Source organism: Lagenorhynchus albirostris, chromosome 10, assembly GCF_949774975.1.
Source record: "Lagenorhynchus albirostris chromosome 10, mLagAlb1.1, whole genome shotgun sequence".
Lineage (NCBI taxonomy): Eukaryota > Metazoa > Chordata > Mammalia > Artiodactyla > Delphinidae > Lagenorhynchus > Lagenorhynchus albirostris.
In genome coordinates, this window is record NC_083104.1 from 6,158,524 (window position 1) to 6,184,257 (window position 25,734).

A 25,734-nucleotide genomic window follows, 5' to 3' on the forward strand; every position below is an offset into this window, starting at 1 on the left:
CCTGCCGCTCCTTCCTCCAGTCACACCCTTTCCACTGCAAACCTCCAGAGACTTCCACTCTTCTTCAACCCTCAGGCCCAGTGTTCTCTCCTCTGAGATCCCTTCTTTCCTTTTCTTTTTCTTTTTTTTTTTTTTTTTGCGGTACTCCGGCTTCTCACTGTTGCGGCCTCTCCCGTTGCGGAGCACAGGCTCTGGACGCACAGGCTCAGTGCCCATGGCTCACGGGCCCAGCCGCTCCGTGGCATGTGGGATCCTCCCGTACCGGGGCATGAACCCACGTCCCCTGCATCGGCAGGCGGACTCTCAACCACTGCGCCACCAGGGAAGCCCCCCTTCTTTTCTTGACTCCTCCCTAGGAAGACTAAGGTCCTCTCCACGGCCCCGCACACGCCACTCCCGAGTCCCCTCCACCACCACACTTCCACCCTGCTCTGTCATTGTCTGTCCCCTCCTTCAAGTCTTTGTGCTCCGTGAGGATAAAGACAGCTGTCTCTCTGCCCCAGGCGCAGGGCACAGGGCCTGGCACACAGCAGGCACTTGGGACTTGAAAAGCAGCTTGACTAGAGGGCTTACGAATGAGGTTAGGAGTCAGACAGACATGGTTTGAGCTCCAGTTCTACCCTGTACCAGCTGTGTGACCTTGGGCAAGTCACTCGCTGAGCCTCAGTTTCTACATCTGTAAATTGTGGTGGGGATGCAATAACATAATTAAAGGTAAAGAGCTCGACACAGGGAACACTCCAAAAATATCAGCTCTAATAATGATGATGTCAGTGGAATAACATTTATAAATAAATACATCTGGCCACAGGTAGAGGGGCCATAGAGGTGGTGGTGGGACGGAGTGGGTCGGGTGCCACAGGTTAAGTGCAGGTTAGCAGGCCAATTCTGACATCTAAAATGGGAAAACAGCCAACCGACAGGTGGCCATCCATGCAAAAGGGCAGGTATTGGGTGCACCCCAGCTTCACAGCCAGATGGACCACAAGGATGGGGCCTCCAGGACCTGAAGAAAGTCTAACTCTAAGACAGTGGGCCTCTGACAGCAGCAATGAGAACTCTGTTAGCCTAGGCTTTGTGGGTAGAACTACCCATACGGAATCTGGGGAACTGGCAGAGCTAATGAAAACGTCCAACATTCATGGGCCAGGTGCTTGCCAAGTGCTTTCCATGCACTACCTCATTTCATCTTCACAGCAGCCTTATCAGGTGATGCTATCAGTGTCTCATTTCATGGAAGAGGAAACTGAAGCCCAGAGAGGTTAAGAAACTTGCCCAAAGACACACAGCCAAGGAGTGGTAGAGCTGGGATTTGAACCCAGGTAGTCTGGTTCCAGGGAACTGCTTCAACCCCTCCTTGCCCACATCAAGATGCCAGGGCAGGGCAGAGCCTGCAGGTGGGGGTCATGGGGCCCAGAGGGGAGGAAGGTGGCAGGAGCCCGGAACTTGGTGCTCCCTACATCAGGGGTCACGTGATCCGAACAGTTTCTGCACGATGTGTTCTTCCTGAGGTGGGTTATCTTGCTCCGGCAGGAAAACTTTACCCCTGGAGCCCAGCCAGATGCAGCTTGGTGGGTGTCGGCGCATACACTTCCCCTATCCTCAGACCTGCCAACCAAGCAGAGATGCACCGAGTCCCGTGTCACCGGCGAAATTGCCTCTGAATTGCCTTCTTCGTTAACTGTACAAATCTGCATCTTAATTAGGCTCAGCGGAATACGGTTACCAGACCCCAAGTTTCTTTCTCTTATTCCAAGCAAGGATGCCACAGAGACAGACAAGAAGCCAAAAGGTGGGGCCGAGCAGAGCCCGGCTGGGCTCTCCCTACAGGAAATCTCCCACTGGAAAAGGAGGGTTGAGGTACTGGGAGGGAGGGCTGGCTGCTGGTGGGTCCAGGCCTGAGCTGGGGAGCTGAGGAGGGCCCAGGCTGTGGATCAGGGAAGGCTGGCTCTGCCTCTGACGAGCGGCGTGACCCGCAGTCACCTGCCCTCTCTGAGCCTCAGTTCTCCCGTGTGGAAATGGGATGGGTGGCTTGGGGGAGCAGAGGAGATCACACATATGCCAGCCTGGCACACAGTGGGTTCTCTTTCTCTGTGTCCTCTCTATGCACTCAAGGCCTACGACGCTGTCTGGAGCTGATCCCGCCTACCTCTTCAATGACACTGCGCGGCACCTTACATCACGCCCTCGCCACACACACCTCTTAGTCCTTGGAAAACTCTAAGCTCCTTCTTGTCTCAAGGGCTCTGTAAGTGCTATTCCCTCTGCTTGCCAAGGGCCCATCCCTCTGCCTGGTTAATACCTACTCGTGCTTCCAATCTTGGCTCAAACATCACCTCCTTCAGGAAGCTCTTCCTAGCCCAGACTAAATTCTCCTAACACCATTTATCTGTGGGGTGATTTCATCAGGGCCCTCTCTCCCCTCCTAGACAGGAGTGTACGGAACACTTTTATTCTGTTCTCTGTTGTACCTCCAGCTTCCACCTCAGGACCCATCATATACCAGGTCCTTAATTCATATTTGTCTAATGGATGAATGTGCACATCTCACTGAGCCTCAGTGAATGCATCTGTCAAATGGGAATCGTGATCCCACCCCCCCTCATGGTATTGTGAAATGATTAAATGATTTTTGGCACATCGAGGTCAATAGGCCCTCGACAGACCACCTCCCCATCTCCCCATTCCTTTTGATTAAGGAAGAGGCAGAAGCAGGAGTGTAACTAGCTCAAAGGCCAGCCTGGCCCTGGATGGAGGTGGGCGGGGAGCCCGGGGTCCAACACCGCAAAGGGTCGGGATGCTAAAAGCTGGAAGGAACCTTAGAAGTGATCTAGTTAATTGGTTGCCAAACAAAGGCTTCTTTTAATCTTTCCTGCGTGAAATAATTTCATCCACCACGAAAGTAAATGTATTAAGGGAGACTCCACTTTCCTAGCTTTGAATTACTCGAAGGCATCCTGTCCCATCCACCCGGCACCTACCCCGTGTGAGGGTGTCGTGCGGAGACGCCACGTCGAGGCAATTCCGGCAGAAACGGAGGCCTGGGCAGCAGGTAAATGATTTCCCTGAACTTCCTGAAATGCTAACAACAGCCCCTGGAGGCTGGGTCCAGGGGTCCCGCGTTAAGAGCCGCCACGTGACCACACAATGCTTTTATTTTTATTTTTCCGAGCTGGCCAAGCTACCTGCGCGCAGCTCAGCGGGCTCAGAACAAAGCCCGGATAGGGGAGCTTTCCTCCCCGGGTGGTTCCCTCTCAGGGGGGCAGTTCCCTCTCAACGACCCTTGACCAACAGAGCCTGAGGTTGCGCTGATTTTTCAGTCTGGTTTCTGGAAGCCCGCGTCTGATGTTAGGTCCTTACAAACCTCTGTCGAGATTTCCCACCCTGCTCTCCACTCTTGGCACACCCCGAAGCACCCTGTATCCAGCCCCGTCCCCTGGGCTCCTCTCCCATGTGGAATTCCACCCCTCCCCTGCCCTCCACCACCTCCCCAGTCTCCTGTCCCGCTTTGTTCTGGGGCACACTTCCGTAATACGAGGTGCCTTCCCCACCTTGGGGTGTGCGCCTTCCTCCCTCTGAGCACCTGTCGAACTCCTACACCAGCAGCAGGGCCTTCCCCTGAACTCCTGCGGAGCTCCAGTCCCTCTCCTGGAGTCACCAGGGCTTGCCTCTGTCCGCACCTCTGGAAGTGGAGATGCTGCCTCCCCTTCTGCCCAGAGGGCCCCTCTGGAAGGATGGTATTCTTCCTTTGTTTCCCCTGTTCCAGCTCAGACAGTGCTGGAAGGCAGGGCTGGGCCTCGGCATGCCTTTTTCTAGTTGAATGGATCCCCTACAACCGTCCATGGAATTCTGAGGGCAGGAGCAGTTTTCTGGGAAGAGGCCACCAAAGGGGTCTGTTCCCCCCTTAAAGGTGAAGAACCTCCACCCTAGACCCTGAGCATCTTGACAGACGGGAATGTGTCTAATTCCCTGTATCGCACAGCCTGGCACATAGCAGTCCTTCACTGTATAACGCTATCAAGTCATGGAGTCTCTTTGAGCTGAAGATCTAGTCTAACTTTCCCATTTTACAAATGAAGCAGCTGAGCCTCAGAGCCAGGAAACGATTACTCATCTGTCAGCCAGATGGAATGCTTAGGGGAAATATCTTCTCTCTTGTGAGTTAGGAAGTAGCAATATTAATGTACTCATCCTTCCACTTAATTAGCCCAATGATTTTTCAAGCACCTACTATGTGCAAGGTACAACCATGGGGACACAGAAATGACAAACGCACAAGCCCCACTCTCGGAGAGCCCATGAGCCGCAGGGAGAGAAGACGCAAGCAGGGGTCACGGAGACACACAGACAGATGAACCCAGAGGAGGGAGGTCCCACCTTCTCGTGGGCCTCTGGGAAGGCTTTGTGGAGAAGTGGCATCCGAGCTTTGTACAAAGAGGTCCCAGGCCATCAATGCCAGAGCTGGAGCCCACATCCCTGCTCTGTTCTCCACCAGCTCTCAGACTGTACTATCTCTCCACCACAGTGTAATTGTTGGGATGATTTAGGCTAAAAGGAATAGAAAACCCCAACTCACTTGGCTGTAGTAATAAGGAAATGTATCCTCCCTCTAACGAGAAATCCCAAGTTAGGGCAGCTCCAGGGTTGGTTAATTCAGCTCCTCAAGGACGTCATCAAGGACTCCTTTTCCACCTTTTGGCTCTGCCATCCTCAGTGTCTGTCAGGAATGGCCTCAGAGACCACCTCTTGGTCACAAGATGGCTGCCAATACCTGGAGGTCACACCCAGACATGACAACATCCTGCCCTTTGAGTTTCTTCCCTAAGATCAAGGAGATCTTTTCTAGAAACACCTAGATCCCAGGCCCACTAACTTTCCTCATGCCTTAAGTCCACTACTGAGTGACTCACCAGCAATGGGGGTAGATTTCCCAGCATTGGCTGAGCTAAAAACAGGATCACCTTCCCTGACGGGTAGTTACCCAAACAAAATGAGGGTTCTCTTTGCCAGGAAACAGGGGAATGGCTGCCAGTTGTGACTATTACACATATCAACCACAGTGACTGTTCCTAAGGTTCCTTATCTGGGGAACATCTGTAACAGAACCAACAGTGGTGGTCAATTGTGTACGTCTTCAGCCAGGCAGCATCTTGGATCCCTAACAGCATGTGACAGATATGCCTGGGTCCCTACCACGTGCCAGGCTCTGTGCTATGCTGGGAGGACTGTGATGGGCCAGACAGACAGGAGGCGAACAGACAGGTAAACAGGCAGTTACAACATGGCACAATGAGTGCTATGGCCGGGGAACAGGGACACCAGGGGCGCTGGGGAGGTGGCTCACCCTGCCCAAGATAGGGAGGATGTATGTGGGGAAGGCTTCCTGGAGGAGGCATAGTCCAAACCATGACCTGAAGGAAAAGTGGGAATTAGCTAGGCAGGGCGGGGGCACTGAAGGCAGAGGGAAAAGCACGTGCAAAGGCCCTGAGGTGAATGAGAATGTGTGTCTCCTGGGGCTGGCAGTATGTTTCATGGATGAACACAAGACCTGAGTCAAAGAGATCTGCATTGGAATCCTGGAGTCACCACTAATAGGAAACAGGACTATAGGCGAGCTGCTGAAACTTTCAGTGCCTGAACCGTTTCACCTGTAGAATAGGGATAACGGTACATATCTCACAGGGTGGGTGTGAGGCTCAAATAAGACCTTGCCTATAAAGCTCACACCACAGTGTAAATCCTCCAGTACCGTAATTATCTTACTATGAGGCTTGGACCCTACAATGAAGATCTGACCAGCAGAGGTGGGTGGGGGCTGAACTCCCCACTGTGGCTCTCCAGTGCCGGCGGCCTGGGCTTGCACCACAGGACATGTGGCCACCAGCCACAGGTGACTGGTGAGTTCTTGCATGTGGTGGGTCTGAACTGAGATCTGCTGTAAGTGTAAAGTACACACTAGAGTCTGAAGAATTAGTCCCTCCAACCACCTCCACGTAAAGTATGTCATTCAAAATTGTTTGTGTTGGTTGCATACGGAAATGGTAATATTTGGGATATACTGAAGAGTCATTCAAAATTGTTTACGTTGGTTGCATGCGGAAATGGTAATATTTGGGATATACTGAAGAGTCATTCAAAATTGTTTACGTTGGTTGCATGCGGAAATGGTAATATTTGGGATATACTGAAGATAAAACGTATTAGCGAAATGAATGGTACTTGCTTCTCGTTATTTTTAGAATGTGGCTACTAGATATTTACAATTACATTTGTGGCTTGCGTATATTTCTGTAAGATCATGCTGGCCTAGGCATGTTATCTCACTGCAAATATAAAGAAACAGAAATGCAGACCCGTTCAACACCCTGCCCGGTCTGTGGCTAAGAGGATGCAGCCGAGACAGGGGCCTGGCACCAACTCCTCGTCTTTCGCTCATTCGCTCACCCTCTGCTCTGCAGAAGCCTCTCCTCCGACTCCTGGAAACCCACGTGGCGTCGCCAATGTCATGCGCTCCCCACCCCAACCCGGCACTCTTGTCTTTCGATCTGCAGATTATCCTCGAATGGACCTATCTTCTCCCAGGCCCCCAGCTTCCTCTTTGCTAAATGAGCCCCATTTCTCGGAACTGTTGACAAGTGGTGCTCTCGATACAGAAGGAGGGAGGGCAGAGGTGTAGAAACAGCCGAGGCCTATTCTTCGGGAAGGGAACTGAGGGCTGAAGCATGGGCTCTGCAGCCAGCCCAGGGAGGGGAGATGAGTATGCACGGCGGGTCTGACCAGACCATGGACACTCAAGGGCCCTAAACAAGCATGAACACCCATCCTTCCAGGGCACAGCATCCAGGGCTCCTTGGTGGCTACTACAGTGTCACCACCATCTGCTTGGGGACATCTCGAGCTGGAAGTCTCAGATGCCTGGGACTCAACCCACCGGAGCTGTCTCATCACCTGTCGCAAACCTAGCGGACTCCTTGGTCTCCTCTGAGATAGCTGTGTATTCTGACAGGGGCTCTCCTCCTGCGGACGTTCTCTCCCCACCCCCCGCCACGGAGCAGGCTGCAAGTGCTGGTGAGTTAACCATCCCCTCAGGAGTGATGCCCAAGCAGTTTCAGGCGTGGCCCACAGGGTCTCAGCAGGTCCCCAGGAGGGCTGAGGCTCCACTGCCCACAGCAGTAATCTGTGCGTTAACACCTTTCATCAGTATCCTCCTTTCCCACTCACCTCCCTAATAAACTCCTTACGTCCAAACTAAGCCATCATCTCTCCCCCAAAACTGCTTCTTGTCCCATGGACTGCACTGCCCTCCTCTCAGATGCTGTGGCATCTGGAAAACAGGGAGTCAACTTTGATTTTCACCCCCATCTCATCTTCCACGTCCCAACCATCACCGAGTGCTGCCCATCTTACCTCCTAAATGCTTCTCAACTCTATCCACTCTGCTAGATCATTTTGCCACTGCTTCTGGGCTGGTTCACCATCATCTCTCATCTGGACAGCAGCTCTAGTCTTCTGTAACCCTGCCTCAACCCCCGAATCTGCCCAGATCTGCCAAGCCCAGGCCCACACACCCAAACGCCTCCTGGACTACTCCCCTTGGAGTGGCACCTCATGCCTGGCATTTACCAGCCTCCTCCTGGGGCACCCAGGACCGTACCAGCCACACACCTGTAAAGCAGGAAGTCATCCTCTTTCCTCACCATCCCGCTTCTGCCTTGGAGAGTTCTTACACATTAATCCCCTTTCATTTCATGTCACTGCCTTGGTTCAGGTGGCAGGAATGCTATGACCCTCTCCTAACTGGGCTGCCCTCCTCCAGTCTTGCCCTCTCTGATCCTTTCTCAATGTTGCTATGAGAGGGACTGTCCTAAGATGCCATCAGATCATTCCAGCATCCTGTTTCACTCCTCACCGGCTCGCCATGTCCCACAGGACAAACTCTGTCTTTGACATGAAAGACCCCTTACAATTTGGCCCCACACAACCTCAGTTCCCACCCCACGCCCCCATAACCCATGACTGCAGCCACTCCTAGACCATTTGTACTCTTTCTTGCCTTGGGCTCCACAACCATTAGGGGTGGGCCCAGGGGTGGCATCTCCATTGAAAGCTCAGTCAGCCATCTTGGTAGGAAGCCCCACTTTCCTCTTCTCCACCCCAGAGAACAGCACTGCCAGCCACCTGCATATCCAACCCAGAAGCCAGGCAAAACCAGGTGTCCAGTACAGAGCGGCAACTGTTATCATAATAAGAGATGGGCCTTCAAGTCATTCATATACTTTTGTCATCCAGTTCCTTCATTAAATAAAATTCTGGCAGTAGGGCCCTGGCAAAATGGGAATTAGAGCAGAAAGAGAAATGTCTGGAGCGTGGGGACTCGGAAAGTGAGGGTGGGGAATGGAGGCTGGTTTGGGGGGGACTTTGTGGAGAGAGCAGTGAGCAAGCACTGTGGGCGTGCAAGGTGGAGGGTGTGCAAGGTGGAAGGCGTGCAGGAACAGGAGGCGTGAGGGCACAGAGGACCAACTGCAGCTCTTATGACCTACAGCTTTGCTCCCGTGCTTTAGATATAAGAGGCTACAGGTAGTGAAGGAGGGTAGTGACTGAGGGTCCTGTGGGGTAGCTGGACAACTGACGCTTCAGCCACACACTGGAATAAATGATGCCGAAAGACAAGTGGCCTCAGAGAGCAGCATCCCCATTTTCCAGGCACGGAATGAAGGCTGAAGTTGAAAACTCGCCTGCACTCACCAGTCTGTAAAGGCAGAGCAAGGACTTTCCAGTCACAGCCTCCAAACATGGTCCTCCTTGCTCTGTCCCTAAGAGCTAACGCTGTGGTGTTAGAGGCTGTGCAGACAGGAGGGCAGCCTTCGGTGAGCAGTCTTGTTTTTCTAAATTAATTCTGTGGATGCAGGTTGCGACCCCACAGCATAAGCACACACTTCTGAAGATGATCTTCAAAGGGCCCGCGTACAGCAACACACAGCAGTTACAGCTGTGAAGCCACACAGAACAGAAATGACAACTAAATCGGGTCGCGTTTCTTTACCTATTTTTTATGGCATCCACTGCGTGACCGCTAAAAACATCCAAACTAGCATTGAGGTCATTTTCAGATAATGTGCCTTTCCCAGACACATTATTTTGTTTTGTTCAAAACAAAATAATTCATAGAGCATCCTGTAATATGAAAGGCCTTGTGTGGACCTTTCCTGGGGGCTGATTTTAGGGAAAAGTATCTTTGCCTGTATATGCGAGAACATGTACCTGGCCCTGAGGTCTTCCAGGGTCCCAGCCTTCAGGAAGCTCACAGTGTAGAAGAGAAGCCCAACACTGAAGAAGCAGTGAGAAATGGAAAGAAATCAAGGGAGGTTATAGGAACGTATACAAAGTGTGTCCTAACCCAGTGCTTCTGAAACTTTAATTGCACGTGAATCACTCGTGAAAATACAGATTCCCAACGAGTAGGGCTGGGGTCGAGTCTGAGATTCTGCATTTTTAACCAGCTCGCCAGTGATGCCGATGCCGCTGGTCCGTGGACCACACTTTGAGTAGCTGAATGGCTCCTTGTGATGTGGAATATAATTCCCTATGACAGCATCATATGCAGTTTCCAAAAGGGCAGCATCTCAAACCTACGACACGGGTTTGAAGTTCAGATACTCTGAAAGGCTCGGGGAGATGAGGCGATTAGGTTGAAGCCTCAGCACTGCTGTTTCTGAGGTGCACCTCCTGCACACTAGGGGAGTAAACAGACACGTCTCCAGCCTGGAGGAATGAGCAGCTGCATGGGGGTAGACACGTAAAAATCAAAGACTCCTAATACGTGCGTCTGTGAAATGTAAACGTGCATCTGTGACAAAGGTCATGAGTGTCTGGAATAGGGAGCGTGACCTGGCCGGGGAGGCTGCAGGCAGGGAGAGGAGAGAACAGCACAGCAAAGGCCTGCCTGAGGATCCAGGGGACCCCAGTGAGGCTGGGCAGAGGGAGTGAAGGATGAGGCTGGAGAGTCAAGCAGGGCCCGACCACGCAGGACTTCATGAAGAGTTTCGCATTCATCTAAGAGTGCGAGGGGCCCCTGGAGTGTCTTATTGGGAAGGAAGAATATAATCACATTTGCATTTTGAAAACATCACTCTGGCTGTAGGGAGGAGGATGGGCTGAGGGGCCAGAGGGTGTAGCTCCTTCCCTGGGAGTGTGGGAGGGATCAGGCCTGATGGAGACAGCATTTCAGTCTCTCTCTGGGTGGCACAAGACTCTAAAGCTATGGATGGCCACCTTCTGCCCCATGGATGCTGGAAGCTGGACAGTCCGTCTGTTCAGACACACAGGAGTGAATCAGACAACCAGGAAGTGACTTGGAGAGAGAGGGCTTGCAGGGAAGGACAGGGGGCTTCTGCTCCATTTCGGCCACGGCTCCAGCCCTTCCTGAGGCTCCTCTGCCAGCCTGCCCTGATTTCCTTGCGATGCCTCTGTATCCTTATGAGGAGTTCCTCGGTTGAGGCAGTTTCTGTTCCTTGCAACCCAGAGAGTCCTAGCGAACTCAGCAGCACGCCTGCACTGAGGATTTCAAAAGTGTGAGAGCACCACACACGCTGTAGCAGCGCCCCGGGATTAGTCTCCAGACACCCCATAATTTGAGGCAATGCCATGGTAAAGTCACTACGTTCTGAGGAATGCATGCAGATTCCTGAGCTCCGGCAGGGACACAAGCGGTCATTCCCACCCACTGCACTGAGGTGGACAGGATTTCCAGCCAACCCAGGAGTGGGAGGGTGTGCGCCAGGCACACCCACATGGCAGACATGCCTAAACATGGTCCCCAGCTTCGAAGGTCACCTCCAGCCCTGTCCAGCCAGCCCCGTTCAAAGCTGTTTATGGTTTCCCCTCACATTGGAGGTTTGGGTTTGATTTACAGGGGACGGAGATGAATTTGAATCTTTTCAAAAAGAACCACCACCTTGCAGGAATCTGCAGGGTCCAGGAACCACTCGCTACAGTGTTTTGCTCTTTTTGGTGACAGGCTCGGAGATCCAGGATCTGAAAGATCCCTCTTAAGAAGAAAATGTCTTGAAGAAATGTCAGACTGACCTCTGAAAGCTACCAAGGTGATGTCTGGTTAATCGGGAGATCCGTTTCTTTATCTCAAACAGGGGGTACTTCTCTTGACAGGACATCTTGAGGATTAAACATGGACATCTGGGGTGTCCCAAAGTGTGCTGTGCAGATAAATGTCGGAAGGCACAGTGATTCTTTTCTTCTTTGTCTCACACAAAGAAAATTATTGTTTTAATGGTTATGCATATATTTTAAGGCATATTGGGAAAAAAAGCACATCAAGCCCATAATTTCATGGCTACGATTGCTCAGGATGAGGCTTAAATTAAAAAGTGAGTTGAGGATGAACAGCAAGCTCTTACTGTTATAGCACCGGGAACTACATTCAATATCCTGTGATAAACCATAGTGCAAAAGAATAGGAAAAAGAATGCATATACGTATAACTGTGTCACTTTGCTGAACAGCAGAAATTAACACAACATTGTAAATCAACTATACTTCAGCAAAATTAAAAAATAAATTACTGGGGAATTCCATCATGCAGCTTATGAGTACAAAATGTTTGCTACCTAATTTTCTAAAATAAAAAATGTTATATACTGGCAAAAAAAAGTGAACTGACTTAGAAAGTCAGTAAACAATAGTGCGGTTAGTATACGAGGAAGGCCAAGGCTGTGAACTGTGCAGAACACTGAGATGAAGAGCAGGCAAGCACCTGGCATACAGCCTGGTACAGACCAGGGGCCCCGACGTGACGGCCACCATTTCACAAGTACCTACGTCATCTCTAATCCTTACGACAAGCAGGTAGGACTTCTCATTCCTATTTTAGAGTTGATACATGGAGGCTTGGAGAAATTAGACCCCTTGTCCAAACGCACACAACTAGAAAGTGCCAAGGTTGCGATCTGAACATAGGTCCGCTTGCCTTCAGGTGCCAGATTCCCTAACTGCGCCGCATCACCCTTAACAGTACGTCATTCCCTCTCTCCCCTAGAAAACACAAGTGTCTTTCAGAAAAGACCCCAGATTTGGGGCCTGGCCCACTTTATCCCAACCCATACGGGTACACTATGTATCTATTTGCATTTGTGCTTGACAACTCCTACCACACCAACAAACTTCAAGACTAGCTCTTTCTTCCATGTGGCTGGCCCACTGCGCTGCCCCCAGGAGGCCTGAGGTAACCAGCCTGGGTCAGCCTGGCCTCGGCGCAGCATGTGATGGCCGGGTCTCTTCTCACTATTGGGACGGGAAGAGTTCAGGTCCAAGTGAGGACCAGGGAAGCGGGCAGGGGCCTTCCGGTCTGGTCCCGTCATGCTCATCTGGGGCCCGGGTGGGCTGCCGGAGCCACAGCTGCAGAATGCCACTCTGCTCAGCGTGCTCTGGGCGCTTATATGCTCTCTTGGGACTTGCAGGGCACAAGTGGGTGTTCCTGGGCCCCTGGCTAAGTACCACCTGGAGGACACCCTTCTACCAACATCCGTAAGAGTTTCCCAAAGTCTCCTCACGAGGCACCAGAGAGACTCCTGACTTCCTCCCTACACACATTCTAGAGGCACAGGCTTCCTGCCCGACTCTCATCCAGCCACCTGGATTTGCACCATTCTCACTCCTTGAGTGGCCACTTTCCACAAAGCGGTGTGTGTTTAAATGATCATCATCATACCATTCCATGTGAGCCATTAACTTCTGTCTCAGCAAAACAACAAACTGCTACACTTCATGGACCCCTAAGGTCCCTGAGAAGTGCCGAACGATCCACCCAGCGCTGCCCGGGATCTCATCAGGGTCCTGGCTGATGCGGACCGAGCACTGTGTCCCCAGAGCTACTCTAAGACCGTCGTACGTGTTAGCTTACTTGATTCTTCTTGAGGTACTATTACCTTCCTAATTTTACAGATGAGTAAACTGAGTCACAGAAGGATCAAATGGCTGGGTTGTGAATGCAGAGCCATGCCCGTCACCGCTGGGCGGGTCTAGGACAGGAACTTGCCTTCTGGATTTGGAAGGATCACAGGTTTATCTGAGAGTAAAGACATCTGGGTTGCAGTTAAACAGAGCTGTGTGACCTTGGACGATTCACTCCACCTCGCTGAGACTTCCTCATTGGTACAATGGGGACAAGACCTGCTTCACTCACTCAGAGGGTTCCTGTGAAGTTCAAAAGGGATAACTGATGTGAGAATACTCAGATTTTGGCAAATGTGTGCATGAAGGGACGGGGACGAGTGGATGAGTCCAATGCCACTCCTGCCTTCAAGAAGCATTAGGATCTTACAGAGCAGACAAGCATTTTCCTCCGTGGGCTCCTGCCAATGCTCAGTGTGTGAGGCACAGCTGAGAGGGCTGCCAGGAGCGCACTGTGTGATCTGAAACGGGAGACTTCCCATCTCTGGGCTTCACCCTCCTCCACGCAAAAAGTGAGGGCCTCTCACAGGAGGTCCCTTCCTGTTCTAATGTTTTTACAACTTTGGCTTTGTTTCTGGGTTAAAATACTTATGAAACAGCAAACAGCTTATATTTGGAATTCTTCTTGCTGGTGGAAGCAAACAGCAGGGATGCGTCTGACAGATATTAATGGCATCTACACATGCAACACATAAACAACGTTTAAAATGGCATTTCTGTCTCCAAAACACCAGCGTTCTGATTGGGGATCTTGAACCTCAATGTTCCTCCTCGTGGAAAACTAAGGACTTCCCCTTCGTCCCCCTCCCCCAGCCTCCAACCTTCGCCTGCAGAATACATTTTCTTGTTTAAGGTCTCTTGAACTTGAAACTAGTTTACGAGGAAACAGCAACCTTGAAGTCAGACAGACCTGAGGCTGAATCCTGATTCTGCAACTTACTAGCTGCATGACACTGGGCAAGACTCCCTGAACTGCTCCTCGTCTGAGAAATGGAGATGATAATAGCTCTCACAGGGCTGCAGTGAGGATTAAATGAAATAAAACAAGTTACGTTCTTGGGCATACAGTAGGCATTCAATAAACGGTAGCTCTTATTACTGAGAGTAGGGACTATATTAGTCAGCCTAGGCTAGGTTATGCTGCAGAAACAAATTCACACCCAAATCTCAGAGGTATAACAAAGCAAATGGCCCGTCCTGGTCAGCAGGGCATTCTGCTCCACGTGGTGACTCAGGAAGCCAGGATGAAGAGGATGAAGCTTCATCATCTGAAACACTGTTGATCAACACCACGGCGGAAGTGAGTGCCGGAGGGTCTCCAACAGCCAGTTAAGTGCTATGGACTTGACTGGTTTGAACTAGTTACTGGCCCTGATTGGCTGCCAGGGGCTGGGAGATGTTGGGGAGTGCATGGAGTATTAGATGAGCATTACTCTTTATGTGATATGGAGCCAAAGTTTGTTCACCTTTGGTTCTCCCACAGGGCTTAGCACAGTGCCAGGCTTATTAGAGAAATGAAGGCACAAGTCAAAAAGAAGCCTTCTCTGATGATGTAATAATTTTCTAGCCAAAAGAATTTTCTCTCTTTTTCCCCCCTTTAATCAGATGCTTATTCTCATCCTGCAGTTTATCGCTGAAACAAGTATTTCAGAAGTTTTATAAATAATGTTCATTTTGAGGAAGTTTGCCAATGCCCTTCGAATTAAGGCAAAACCCCAGGTCATGTGTAGGCCATGAGTTTACACTTGGAAGAGGAAAAAAGAGAAGAGCAGATGGGACTGCCAAGGACAAGATGACAAGAAGTTTGCATTTCTTAACAATACTTCCAGCCCTTCTCGTGACCCTTGAGTGACATGGGGTGGGTGGGTGGTTCATGGCACGGAAATCAGAGCAAGGAGGCAGTATGGCTTGCCCATGAGTCCCAGATGAGTCAAGGGTAGACCAGTGTCCCTTCCATACTTTCCCCTTCTTCCCAAACCCTTGCATTCTGCAAAGTCCTCCTTCCTGCCCTACATTCATTGAAACTATTGTGGGTCATGACACACGGATACATCTACCCAAGAGGATTCCTGAGAGTTGCTGCTGATCACCCCCCTTACCCTGGGTGGAGAAAGTGGAGCTCAGGAAAGATCCTTTTCCACGGAAGGAATGGCCTGTCACCATGTCCTCTTCTGGGCTCAGAGATGTACTCTGCTCCTGGCTCTGCCACCACGTCACTGGGTCACCTTGGACAACACACCACTCTTCTCTGGGCATCCCTTTACTCACCTGTAAACTCATTTAACAAGCACGCAGAGCAGCCTAAGAGGAGGGCTAGGAACGTGCAGGTAACTAAGCCGTGAACCTGACCTCCAAGCAGAGGAGTAGGGCGAGCAGGGGTCACGAGGACTTCCTCTGCCAGCAGGCTAGGCGTGGACAACAGGGTTGGTGGAGGCCAGTGAACGGGGGAGGGCTGTGGACAGCTTGAGCGCATGCTGCAGTCAAATGGGCCAGCTGCCTCTCAGCTCCGGCCGCACTTGCCAAGTGGGAATGTGGGCCCGGTATTGGCAAATCTCTTGATTGTTTTCAAGAGAAGCAGGAAAGACAAAATTATCCATGAAATGTGAGCAGACCAACCCAATCAGCTTCATCTATTGTCTGGCTGAAGCCCGTGGCCCTAGCATTTGCAACTCCTAATGGCTGTCAGTCAGAGGACTTCATGAGATTATGACTATACAATCCTATTTGATCTGATAATCTCATTAGTCTTCATATGATCAGGCTTTTAAAAAATATGCATTGTTTTACTCTAATAGGAAAAGAATTACTACGGAAAATTGAAAAAAGGTATAAAAAGAAAATTAAAATACTCTTAATTATTCCTAATCCCATTCCCCCAAAGTTAACACTTTGATGTATATTTTGGTGCGTTTCTTGCCAGCCTTTTCTCTATGCATAAATTATATAAATAACATTCTATGTGTGTATATGTTTATGCGTGTGTGTATACATGTATATATAACGTTACATAAGTAAAATGTATAACGTGAATCTCTTCTAAAATTAGGAGAACAGTATTTTGACTGTTTGGCTCTGCATCCTCATGACACTGTGCCATTATGGATTCTTCAAAAACATGATCTTTAACAGCTCCATAAAAATTCCATAACACAGATTTACCGTAATTTATACCTATAACTTACATCTCAACATTTGAAGGTGTTTCTAATTTTTTACTATATAAATAGAATTGCAGTGCACATTCTTATATATAAATATTTGTGCATATATCTGGTTATTTCTTTAGGTAAATTTCCACAAGTGGAATTACAGGGTCTAAAGGTATGAACGCTTTTAAGGTCATTGATATGTATATACTCAATTGCTCTTCATAAAACCTATAGTACCTTCATGCTTTCACTATATTCTCACTGACACTGGATACTGTCATTTTCAAATCTGAATGTTAATTTGATGAAATTAAACAAGTGATATTTCATAGGTATCCTAATTTTATCAATGAAGTTAGATATTTTCCCTCCAAATGTTTTCCGGCCATTTATATCTCTTTTCTGACTTGTCCTAAGGCCCCTTTAAAAAACCATTTTCTATATTATATGCAGGAAACCTTTGTATCACATATTTTTATAATAGGAAAACTGAGGTGAAATCTAAATGTCCAGCGACAGGGAAATATTAAATCAGTAAAGGCACAAGTAGTTGATGGGCTATTATGTAGTTATTACAATTTGAGGATACAGAAGCATTGTGGGAAAACACTCATGACATATGTTAAATGGAAAAGAGCAGCTATAAAACTAAATGTGTACCATGTCCCATGTTAACAACCACATAAAAATAACAGTTATAGTAGGAGCTGTATTTAAGGGTTGGGATTTCTGAAGACATTCTTTTTTTCCTTTTATGTTTCAAAATGTTTTGCAATTCTGTTATATAACCTTTGTAGTTAAGAGAAAAAATACTTGAAAGACACATTTTCAGTTGACTTTCCAAATGCACCTTCCTAGTTTCTTAGGATTCCCCTGTATCCATTTAAAAACATCTATGTTTGTGTCACAGAAGATTAAAAACTTTTGATTTACTGAAATCTGTTAGCACTTTAATCAGCAGAGAAAAAGATAGCTTTGTTATCAGTAGCAAGCAGGGCTCACAGTAATGACCTTGAGGTTGGGTTATTCCAGGCCTTTGGGTCCCCTCCATCCTCACCTTACTCTGCGGTTTGGGAAGAAGGCAGTTCTGAAATTGCAGAGACCTGAGGGGCCTCCAGTAAATAGGGGGTGGGGGGAGAGGAGTTGGGCAGCTCCTGTTGAAAACGAGGAAGCCTTCCAGACCTGCAGGGTCAGGAATCACCCACATTAGACCCAGATGGGCCCACTTTACAGATGATAAAATTGAAGCCCATAGAGGAAGAATTTCAGGACAAGCAGACCAAGCCTGCGGGATGCCCAGAAAAACCTTAAACAACAACAACATCATCATTATTACTACTAATGTTCCAGCATCAGACACCTTTCAAACCATGTTCTTTTTTTTTTCTTATTGGAGTATAATTGCTTTACAATGTTGTGTTAGTTTCTGCTGTACAACAAAGTGAATCAGCTATATGTGTATATATATATCCCCTCCGTCTTGGACCTCCCTGCCACATATCCCCCTCCCACCCATCTAGGTCATCACAGAGCATCTAGCTGAGCTCTCTGTGCTATACCTCAGGTTCCCACTAGCTATCTATTTAACACACGGTAGTGTATTTATGTCAAACCTAATCTCCCAATTCAGCCCACCCTCCCCTTCCCCCTCTGCGTCCACACGTCTGTTCTCTACGTCTGCATCTCTATTCCTGCTCTGCTAATTATTAGAGAAATGCAAATCAACACTACCGTGAGGTATCACCTCACACCGGTCAGAATGGCCATCATCAAATGATCTACAAACAGTAAATGCTGGAGAGGGTGTGGAGAAAAGGGAACCCTCTTGCACTGTTGGTGGGAATGTAAATTGATACAGTCACTATGGAGAACAGCACGGAGGCTCCTTAAAAAACCAAAAATAGAACTACCATATGACCCAGTCATCCCACTACTGGGCATATACCCTGAGAAAACCATAATTCAAAAAGACACATGCACCCCAATGTTAATTGCAGCACTACTTACAAGAGCCAGGACGTGGAAGCAACATAAATGTCCATGGACAGATGAATGGATAATGAAGATGTGGTGTGTGTATATATATATGTGTGTATATATACACACAGATATTAAATACCTCTTATGTGTCAGGTGTTTGTGTGTTGTTTTGTTATTTATTTATTTGGACATGTGATAACTAAATTTATGAACAGGGTTAGAAAAAAATGGTACTAAGAAAATAGAGTTAAGAAACAAGCCCTATCCCCCAGCCACTCAGATCTTATTCCCAGAGCATCTGTCACTAGTATCCTATGTGCCCTTCCAGGGCCAGGCTAAGTGCACACACGCATATGCATCGTATGCTCTTCGCTTCCTCCTTCCTCCCTTTCTTTCTTTTCTCCTCTCTTACTCATGCCTTCCTTTCTTTTAAACAAATGGTCCTGGGGAAGCATTCTATATCAGTTTATATGGGCTGGCTTCATTCTTTTCCATAGATGCACAGTAAGCCATATATGGATAGATGACCATTTATTTAGCCAGTGCCCTAGAGGTGGCTATTTATGGCTGTTTCCAAGCTTTTGTCACTTCAGGCTCTCCTCATACAATCAGCACTTCACACATGTGCAAGTTTGTCTGTAGAATGGACTTCTAGAAGTGGAATTGCTGGGTCAAAGGATTTGTGCATTTAAAAATTTGTAAGATCCAAAGTAATCTCCACAGAGGCTGTAGTATTTGTGCAGCATTTGAAATTTATGAGGGTGTCTGTTTCTGCACAACCTTGACAACAGGATGTCTTGTCTAACTTTAAAATTTCTGCCAATCTGATATAATTATACCTCATTGTAGTTTAATTTACACTTATAATAAGGGAAGTTGAATATCATTTCACACGCTTAAATGCCATTTGTATTTCCTTTTCTGTTCTCTTTCTTTCACCACTTTTTTCCTGTGAGGTTAGATCTTTTTTTTATTATTGATTGGTAGGGACTCTTTATATATTAAGAAAATTAGCTCAGGTCTGGGATATCTGTTTGTCACTATTTTTTCCAAGTAACTCATTTGTCTTTTGACTTTGCTTATAGTATTGTTATGAAGACATTTAAAATATTTAGGTATTAGAATTTACCAAAAATTTGGTATATTGTTGATTATACATTATACTTAGGAAGGCCTTCCCCACTTTGAGATTATTTTCAAAATCTCTTATTTCTTCAGGTAGTTGTATTTAAGCTTTTAAAAAAATGTACATGATCCATCTGGAGTTAATTCTGGTGAAAGGAGTGAGCTGCATCCAGGTGGTTCTCCAATTGTTCCAACACCCTTTATTGAGTAATCTATCTTTTCTCCAGAGATTTTCCATGTCACCTTACTATTTCTGGACTCTCTTCTGTTCTGTGTAACTGTCTGCCTATTTATTCTAGAGCCACTTTTATACTTGATCACATTAAACCAAAGCACCCTAGTGGGGTAGGTGAGGCCAGAACCAGGTCTCCCAGCCTGTGCTACTTCACCTCCCATAACTGGGAGGTCTTCTAACTCTAGGGTGGGTTAGGGAAAGTCAGAGAGGTCCCAGATCCTGATCCTCCAAAGCAGGGAGATAAACAAGCATAACACACAGCCTTTCCCTCCCCTTCACTCGCGCAGAGGCAGTGAGTGGCCTCTGCCAGCTCCGATCTGGACTCCAGCTTTCTCGAGAGTGAAGTGGTTTGCCCTTGGGTAAGTCAGCTCCTCTCTTAGAGCCTCAGTTTCCCAACTGCAAAACGGTAATAGTAATAATAACACTGATGTCATGTTTCGAGGATGCAATCATCTGATGCTGGACAAAGATGCTGTAGTAAAAAGCCCCAGCTAGGATGACAGAGGACACTGCACCATGGCAGAGCCGCTCTCCCTCCTTCTGAGGCCAATAACGCCCATCACTTGGGCTACGATTTAGCAGGGACTGAGCTATGCAGCTTTCTGACAGCCGGTTCATCAGTCTAAAGGTCTGGCTGTCCACACCCCAAGGACACAGGACTTGCAAGGCCAGGTCCTCCGAAGAGAGGGGGGCGGAATCAACTCTGACCTCAGAGCCACTGAGGTGTAAAGGGCTCAGCATAGGGCCCCATCCTGCTTGGCAGGGGCCCAGGAACCCTTGAGGAGCCCTGCAAGGTGGGCAGGAAAGGAAGGGAAGCTGGGCAGAGTGGGAACGCTGGGAAGGTGGTTGGAGGTTGAGTCTTCCACACAACATCCAAGAGCCAGCGGTGCTGTTCCCCAGAACCGTCACCTGCTTCTTTTTGGAACTTCCACCCGCCCTCACCAAGTGCTGTGAGCCCAGGGAAAAGCAGGCCCAGAACCCAGAAGTCATGTGAACAACATCTCTGGGAGCACCCACATTCCAGAACAGGAACAACACAGCCCCCAGGCCACCTGCTCCCACACATACCAGCACCACACCTCGGGTTTAAGCACCATTGCACTGTTTGCCTATATCAGCTGAGCTCCTCCGAGAGGGAGGGATTAATATTATTCCCATTTTCCAGATGAGCAAACTGAGACTCAGATGGGGCACATGAACGGCCCAAAGTCAAAACGACAGCAAGTGGCAAAGTTAGAAATCAGGTCTTTTCAGCCTGAAAGCCTGATCACGATACGCTCCAAACAGGGGCTGCAGTGGACTGCTGAGTCATCTGTTTGTTCAACAAACATTCATTGAGCACCAACTTTATATCTGGCAACGGAATAGGTGCTGGGTGTACAGAGGCAGATAAGACACAATTCTTGTTCAAAAGGACCAAATACAATAGCTATTCTATGATGTCAAGTCTAATGGGTATACAAAGGGCTGTGGGAGGTCAGGGAAGAAGTGATTACCTACTTTGAATCAGGGCAGGCTTCCCAGAGGAGGCAACTTGTAGGATGGAACTTGAATCATGCTTCCATTGTCAATGGTGAGCAGTTGTTTTATTCCTCAGTGGCTGAAAATGGAGGTTCCTGGGCTCCAGTGCTATGTTCCAGGCTCCTGCCCTCTCTGGCGGACCTTAGAATTTCCAGGGAAGCTTGTTAGAAATACCCATTTCTAGGCCTCTCCTCAGACCTTCTGAATCCAAATTGCAGCCCTAGCATCCAAGCACTTGCATTTTTTCACAGTCCCCTCCTTTTTTAAATTTAATTTAATTAATTTATTTTTTATACAACAGGTTCTTATTAGTTATCTATCTTATACATATTAGCATATATATGTCAATCCCAATATCCCAATTCATCCCACCACCACCATGACTCCCCCACCCTGCTTTCCCCCCTTGGTGTCCATACATCTGGTCTCTACATCTGTGTCTCTATTTCTGCCTTGCAAAGCAGTTCATCTGTATAGCTGATTCACTTTGTTATAAAGCAGAAACTAGCACACGATTGTAAAGCAATTATACTCCAATAAAGATGTTAAAAACAAACAAAAAACTAAAAATAGAATTACCATATGACACAGCAATCCCACTATTGGGCATATATCCAGAAAAAAACATAATTCAAAAAGACATGTGCACCCCCATGTTCACTGCAGTACTATTTACGATAGCCAGGTCATGGAAGCAACCTAAATACCCACTGACAGATGAATGGATAAAGAAGATGTGGTACATACATTCAATGGAATATTACTCAGCCATAAAAAAGAACGAAATTGGGTCATTTGTAGAGGTGTGGATAGACCTAGAGCCCCCTAGTTTTTTATTGAAGGATGTGTATTTGGGACGTGCCATCCAACGGGCAGCTATTGGCAGGTTTTTTTTTTTTCTTTTATGAACATCAGTCATTTTAAGAAAAACTCTAAACATCATGGAAAAATAAAGCCAGAAGCCCCAGGGACAAAGCCCGCACCCAGTTAGCCTGTCATAATGAGTGATTCTCTCTCTCCCTTGTGCTTGGAAATCATTATCTGAGCACCTTAGGAAAGTGCTTTCTCCCCTCCTACTGTTAATGCCTGACATGGTGAGAGAGACTCTTTCTCCCATGCCTGCCTGAGAGAAAGGGAGCCTCCTTTCAAGACACGAGGGAGGGAGGGCAGGTTGTGTTTCACTGGCAGTTTTTAAGAAAGGGAGCAAAACATTCAGTGGTAAAGAGCATGGAGCCAGACTGCTTGTGTTCAGATTCTGCCTCTATTACTTCTGAGCTGTGCAATTTCAGACAAGTGACTTAACCTCTGTTTCAGGTTCTTCATCTGTAAAATGGGAGTAACAGTAATATCTATCTTATAGGTTGTGTGAAGATTAACTGAGTTAATATATGTAAAGGACTTAGAATAGTGCCAATCAGATATAGTAAATTTTATATAACTATTTGCTTTCATTATATTAACATGTCAGTTGGAGGTGGAAAGTCAGGGGCTGACCACAGGTAAGACTTAATCAGCAGAAGGCAACTCTCTGACCAACTGTTATCATTCACCAAGTGCTGCCTGAGAACCAGCTATGATGGTTTACAGTGCTGGGCACTGGTGATACAGAAGAGGAAGAAACAGAGCACCCGCCCCAAGAGACCCCACCTCCACCCCCAGTGAGGAAGCAGATTTGCCTGACTTCTAGAAGGAGAGGCCCAACGGATCTTTGCCCCCAAACTCAGCACAATCTAGGCTGGGGTTGGCCTTGGAGATGGTTAAACTTCTGGCCTCCCCAGGTCATCCCTTTATAAAGGTGGGACTCAGCTAGGCCTGGATTGCATTTGAAAATATCAGGTAAGGAGATCCAAGAAGTGATAAAAGCATTCTCTTTTTCCTCAGGTTTCCTCTGTGGTTATTAGAAAGTTTATGATATAACCACAATAAATATCAGAAAATGAAGAAAAAGGGAAAAGTGCTCCCCAGGAGGCACAGCAGAAGAGAGGACAGGTGTTGGTGTTGGAAAATCCTGGGACTGAATCCTGATGCTGTCACTTCCTAGACATGAGCCCCTGGGCAAGGGACTTCACTTCTCTGAGTATCGGTTTCCACATCTGTGAAATGGGCAGGTGGGAACACCTACGACTTAGTGAAGTTGGGAGAACTGAGCGAGATTACATTTTTCAGACAGCCCTTGCACACATGAGATGCTCAGGGCCAGCTAGGTGTAACCCCCTCCCTCACATCTGTTTTGCAAATGAAACCACTGAGGTGGAAGGAGAGGAGGTGACTTGCCCACATGGTCAGGGCTCCATCCCAGATCTGCTTTAAGCCATTTCTGAAGCCAAGAGAAAGAAGTAACCTCTCTCTGGCCTGAGTTGCTTCATCTGTGAAATGGGTAGATAGAGGGGAGGGTCAGATCAGATAATACCTAGAGGCTTATCTGGCCCTGTGAATTAAAAGAATGTTCCAGTAATGATAACAGCTAACAGCTACCCAGGATGTGTCAGGCACCTTACATACTCTGTGCCTAATTTGAGGAACACAGCAAGTCACAAACAAAGGAACTGAGGCCTCATGTAGCTGATAAGGGAAAAATATCCAGAAAATATAAAGAACTTATGCAAATCAACAATAAAAATACATTTAACCCAATTATAAAATAAGCAAAGACTCTGAATGGACATTTCTCCAAAAAAGATATATAAATGGCCAATAAGCACCTGAAAAGATGCTCAACGTCATTAGCTATCAGGGAAATGCAAATTAAAACCACAGTGAGATATCACTTCACACCCACCAGGATGGCGACAATCAGAAAGACAATAACAGGTGCTGTGGAAGATGTGGAGAAATTGGAAACTTCAAACATGCTGATGAGATTGTAAAATGGTGCAGCCTCTTTGGAAAGCAGGCAACCCCTCAAAAAGTTAAAAATGCAGTTACCGTATAACACAGAAATTCTACTCCTAAATATATACATATATGTCTGAGAGAAATAAAAACGTTTGCCCGTACAAAAACCTGTTCAGAGCAGCACTATTAACAATAGCCAAAAAATGGAAACAACCCAAACGTCCATCAACAGATGAATGGATAAACAACATGTGGTATGTCCATACAGGGGAATATTATTCAACCATGAAAAGGAATGAAGTACTGACACATGATACAACATGGATGAACCTTGAAAACATCATGCTGAGTGAAAGAAGCCAGCCATCATCAAAGACCACACACTATATGACTACACTTATATGAAATGTCCAGAATAGGGAAATCGGTAGACACAGAAAGTAGATCAGTGGTTGTCATGGGTTTGGGTTGGGGTGGGAGGAAATGGGGAGTAACTGTAATGGGTAGGGGCTTTCTTTCTGGGGTGATGAAAATGTTCTAAAATTAGATTGTAATGATGGTAGTACATCTCTGTGAACATACTGGAAACTCCTGAATTGTTTACTTTAAATGCGTGAATTGCACACTGTGTAAATTACATCTTAATAAAGCTGCTGAAAGAAAAAGAAAGAAAGAAAGAAAGAAAGAAAGAGAGAAAGAGAGAGAGAGAGAGAAAGAAAGAAAGAAAGAAAGAAAGAAAGAAAGAAAGAAAGAAAGAAAGAAAGAAAGAAAGAAAGAAAAGAAAGAAAAGAAAAGAAAGAAAAAGAAAGAAACTGAGGCTTAGGGAGGCAAAGATATTTACTAAAGGATGATCTGCGATTTTAGAACAAGAGTCAGGCCTCCCATTCCCAGGCCAATGCCCCCCTGGCTGACTTTCCGAAAAAAGGGATCACTAAGAGGAACTGTGCACTCACTACTTGCCCCACGCCAGGCACTTTGCATACTATTTTATCTAATCCTGCCAACAAGCCTAAGAAGTGTACACGACTAACCCCAAGTTACAGATGAGAAAACCAAGGCTCTGAAATGTGCAGGGACCTGCCCAAGTCACTGTCTTAATTCAGATTCCCCGAAGCAGACCCAGAGACAAGAGATACATGAAGGAAGTGCTCTGAGGAAAAGGCAGAAAAGGGGTGGGTGGGGAGGCAGCAGAGCAGGCGGGCATCTCAGGCAGCGTCCTGCCCACCCTACAGTGTGAGTCACCCCCAGGCTTGGCCCCAGCCACGCACGGGAGAGGGGCTCTCCGACTCCCGTACTCCACAGCGTTTGGTAATGGGCATCGGGGATGGGGGTGGGAGGCGTAAATTTCTGGGCCTGTCTAGACTTCTGCACTTGTGGCCCATCAGCAGCCTCCAGAGGAGGGTTGCAGGTGCAAGCCTTTGGTGGCAAAAGCGCAGCTGACTTGGAGGAGGGTTCCCCCAGAAACCGCAAAGGACCCGAGGGGCTGTGGGTGAAGCACCACCACCATCTGCCCCGGCACCTAACTAGGAAATTAGGGATCTGGGATTTGTACCCAGGTCTGCCCCCACAGCCCATGAGCTCCTCACCCTCTCCAAGAGGGATGCGTCCATAGACTGAGCTGGGGAAGTGCATGGCCCACAGGGGTGAGGATGACAAGCAGAGCTAGAGGAAAAGGAGGACGGTGCCCAGTGGCTGGAGAGGGTTATGAGCCTGGATCCCAAGGAAGACAGAAGAGGAAAAAGCAGCCATGAGGTGGGAGTTGGGGGCTGTGGGGTGACGACAGGGTCAGGCGAGCAGCACCTCCGCCCTCCGTGGCCTGGAGCTAAATGCGGTCCGACCCCCTCTTCTTGGCTGCTGAGAGCTCTGGCTAGGGGGTGGAGGGACCCAGACAACAGAGACAACTACAGGATGAAGACGTGTTTG

The 25,734-nt window shown here is 47.8% G+C and overlaps 2 protein-coding genes across 3 annotated transcripts in view; both read right to left on the minus strand.

Moving 5' to 3' along the window:
- The window catches only part of ATG7 (autophagy related 7), a 295,536-nt gene extending 274,469 nt beyond the window's left edge, over window positions 1-21,067 (minus strand). The window contains exon 1 of the mRNA XM_060161161.1: window positions 20,956-21,067. The gene's annotated coding sequence lies outside the window, so the exon portion shown is untranslated. The remainder of the gene's footprint in view (window positions 1-20,955) is intronic.
- HRH1 (histamine receptor H1) overlaps window positions 1-25,734 on the minus strand; it is an 80,242-nt gene that overhangs the window by 30,916 nt on the left and 23,592 nt on the right. Inside the window, exon 1 of one of the 2 annotated variants that reach the window (XM_060161169.1) lies at window positions 20,956-21,013. The exons of the other annotated variant lie outside the window; for it this stretch is intronic. The gene's annotated coding sequence lies outside the window, so the exon portion shown is untranslated. Of the gene's footprint in view, window positions 1-20,955; window positions 21,014-25,734 lie in introns of those variants that run through there. 2 annotated transcript variants of the gene reach the window in all.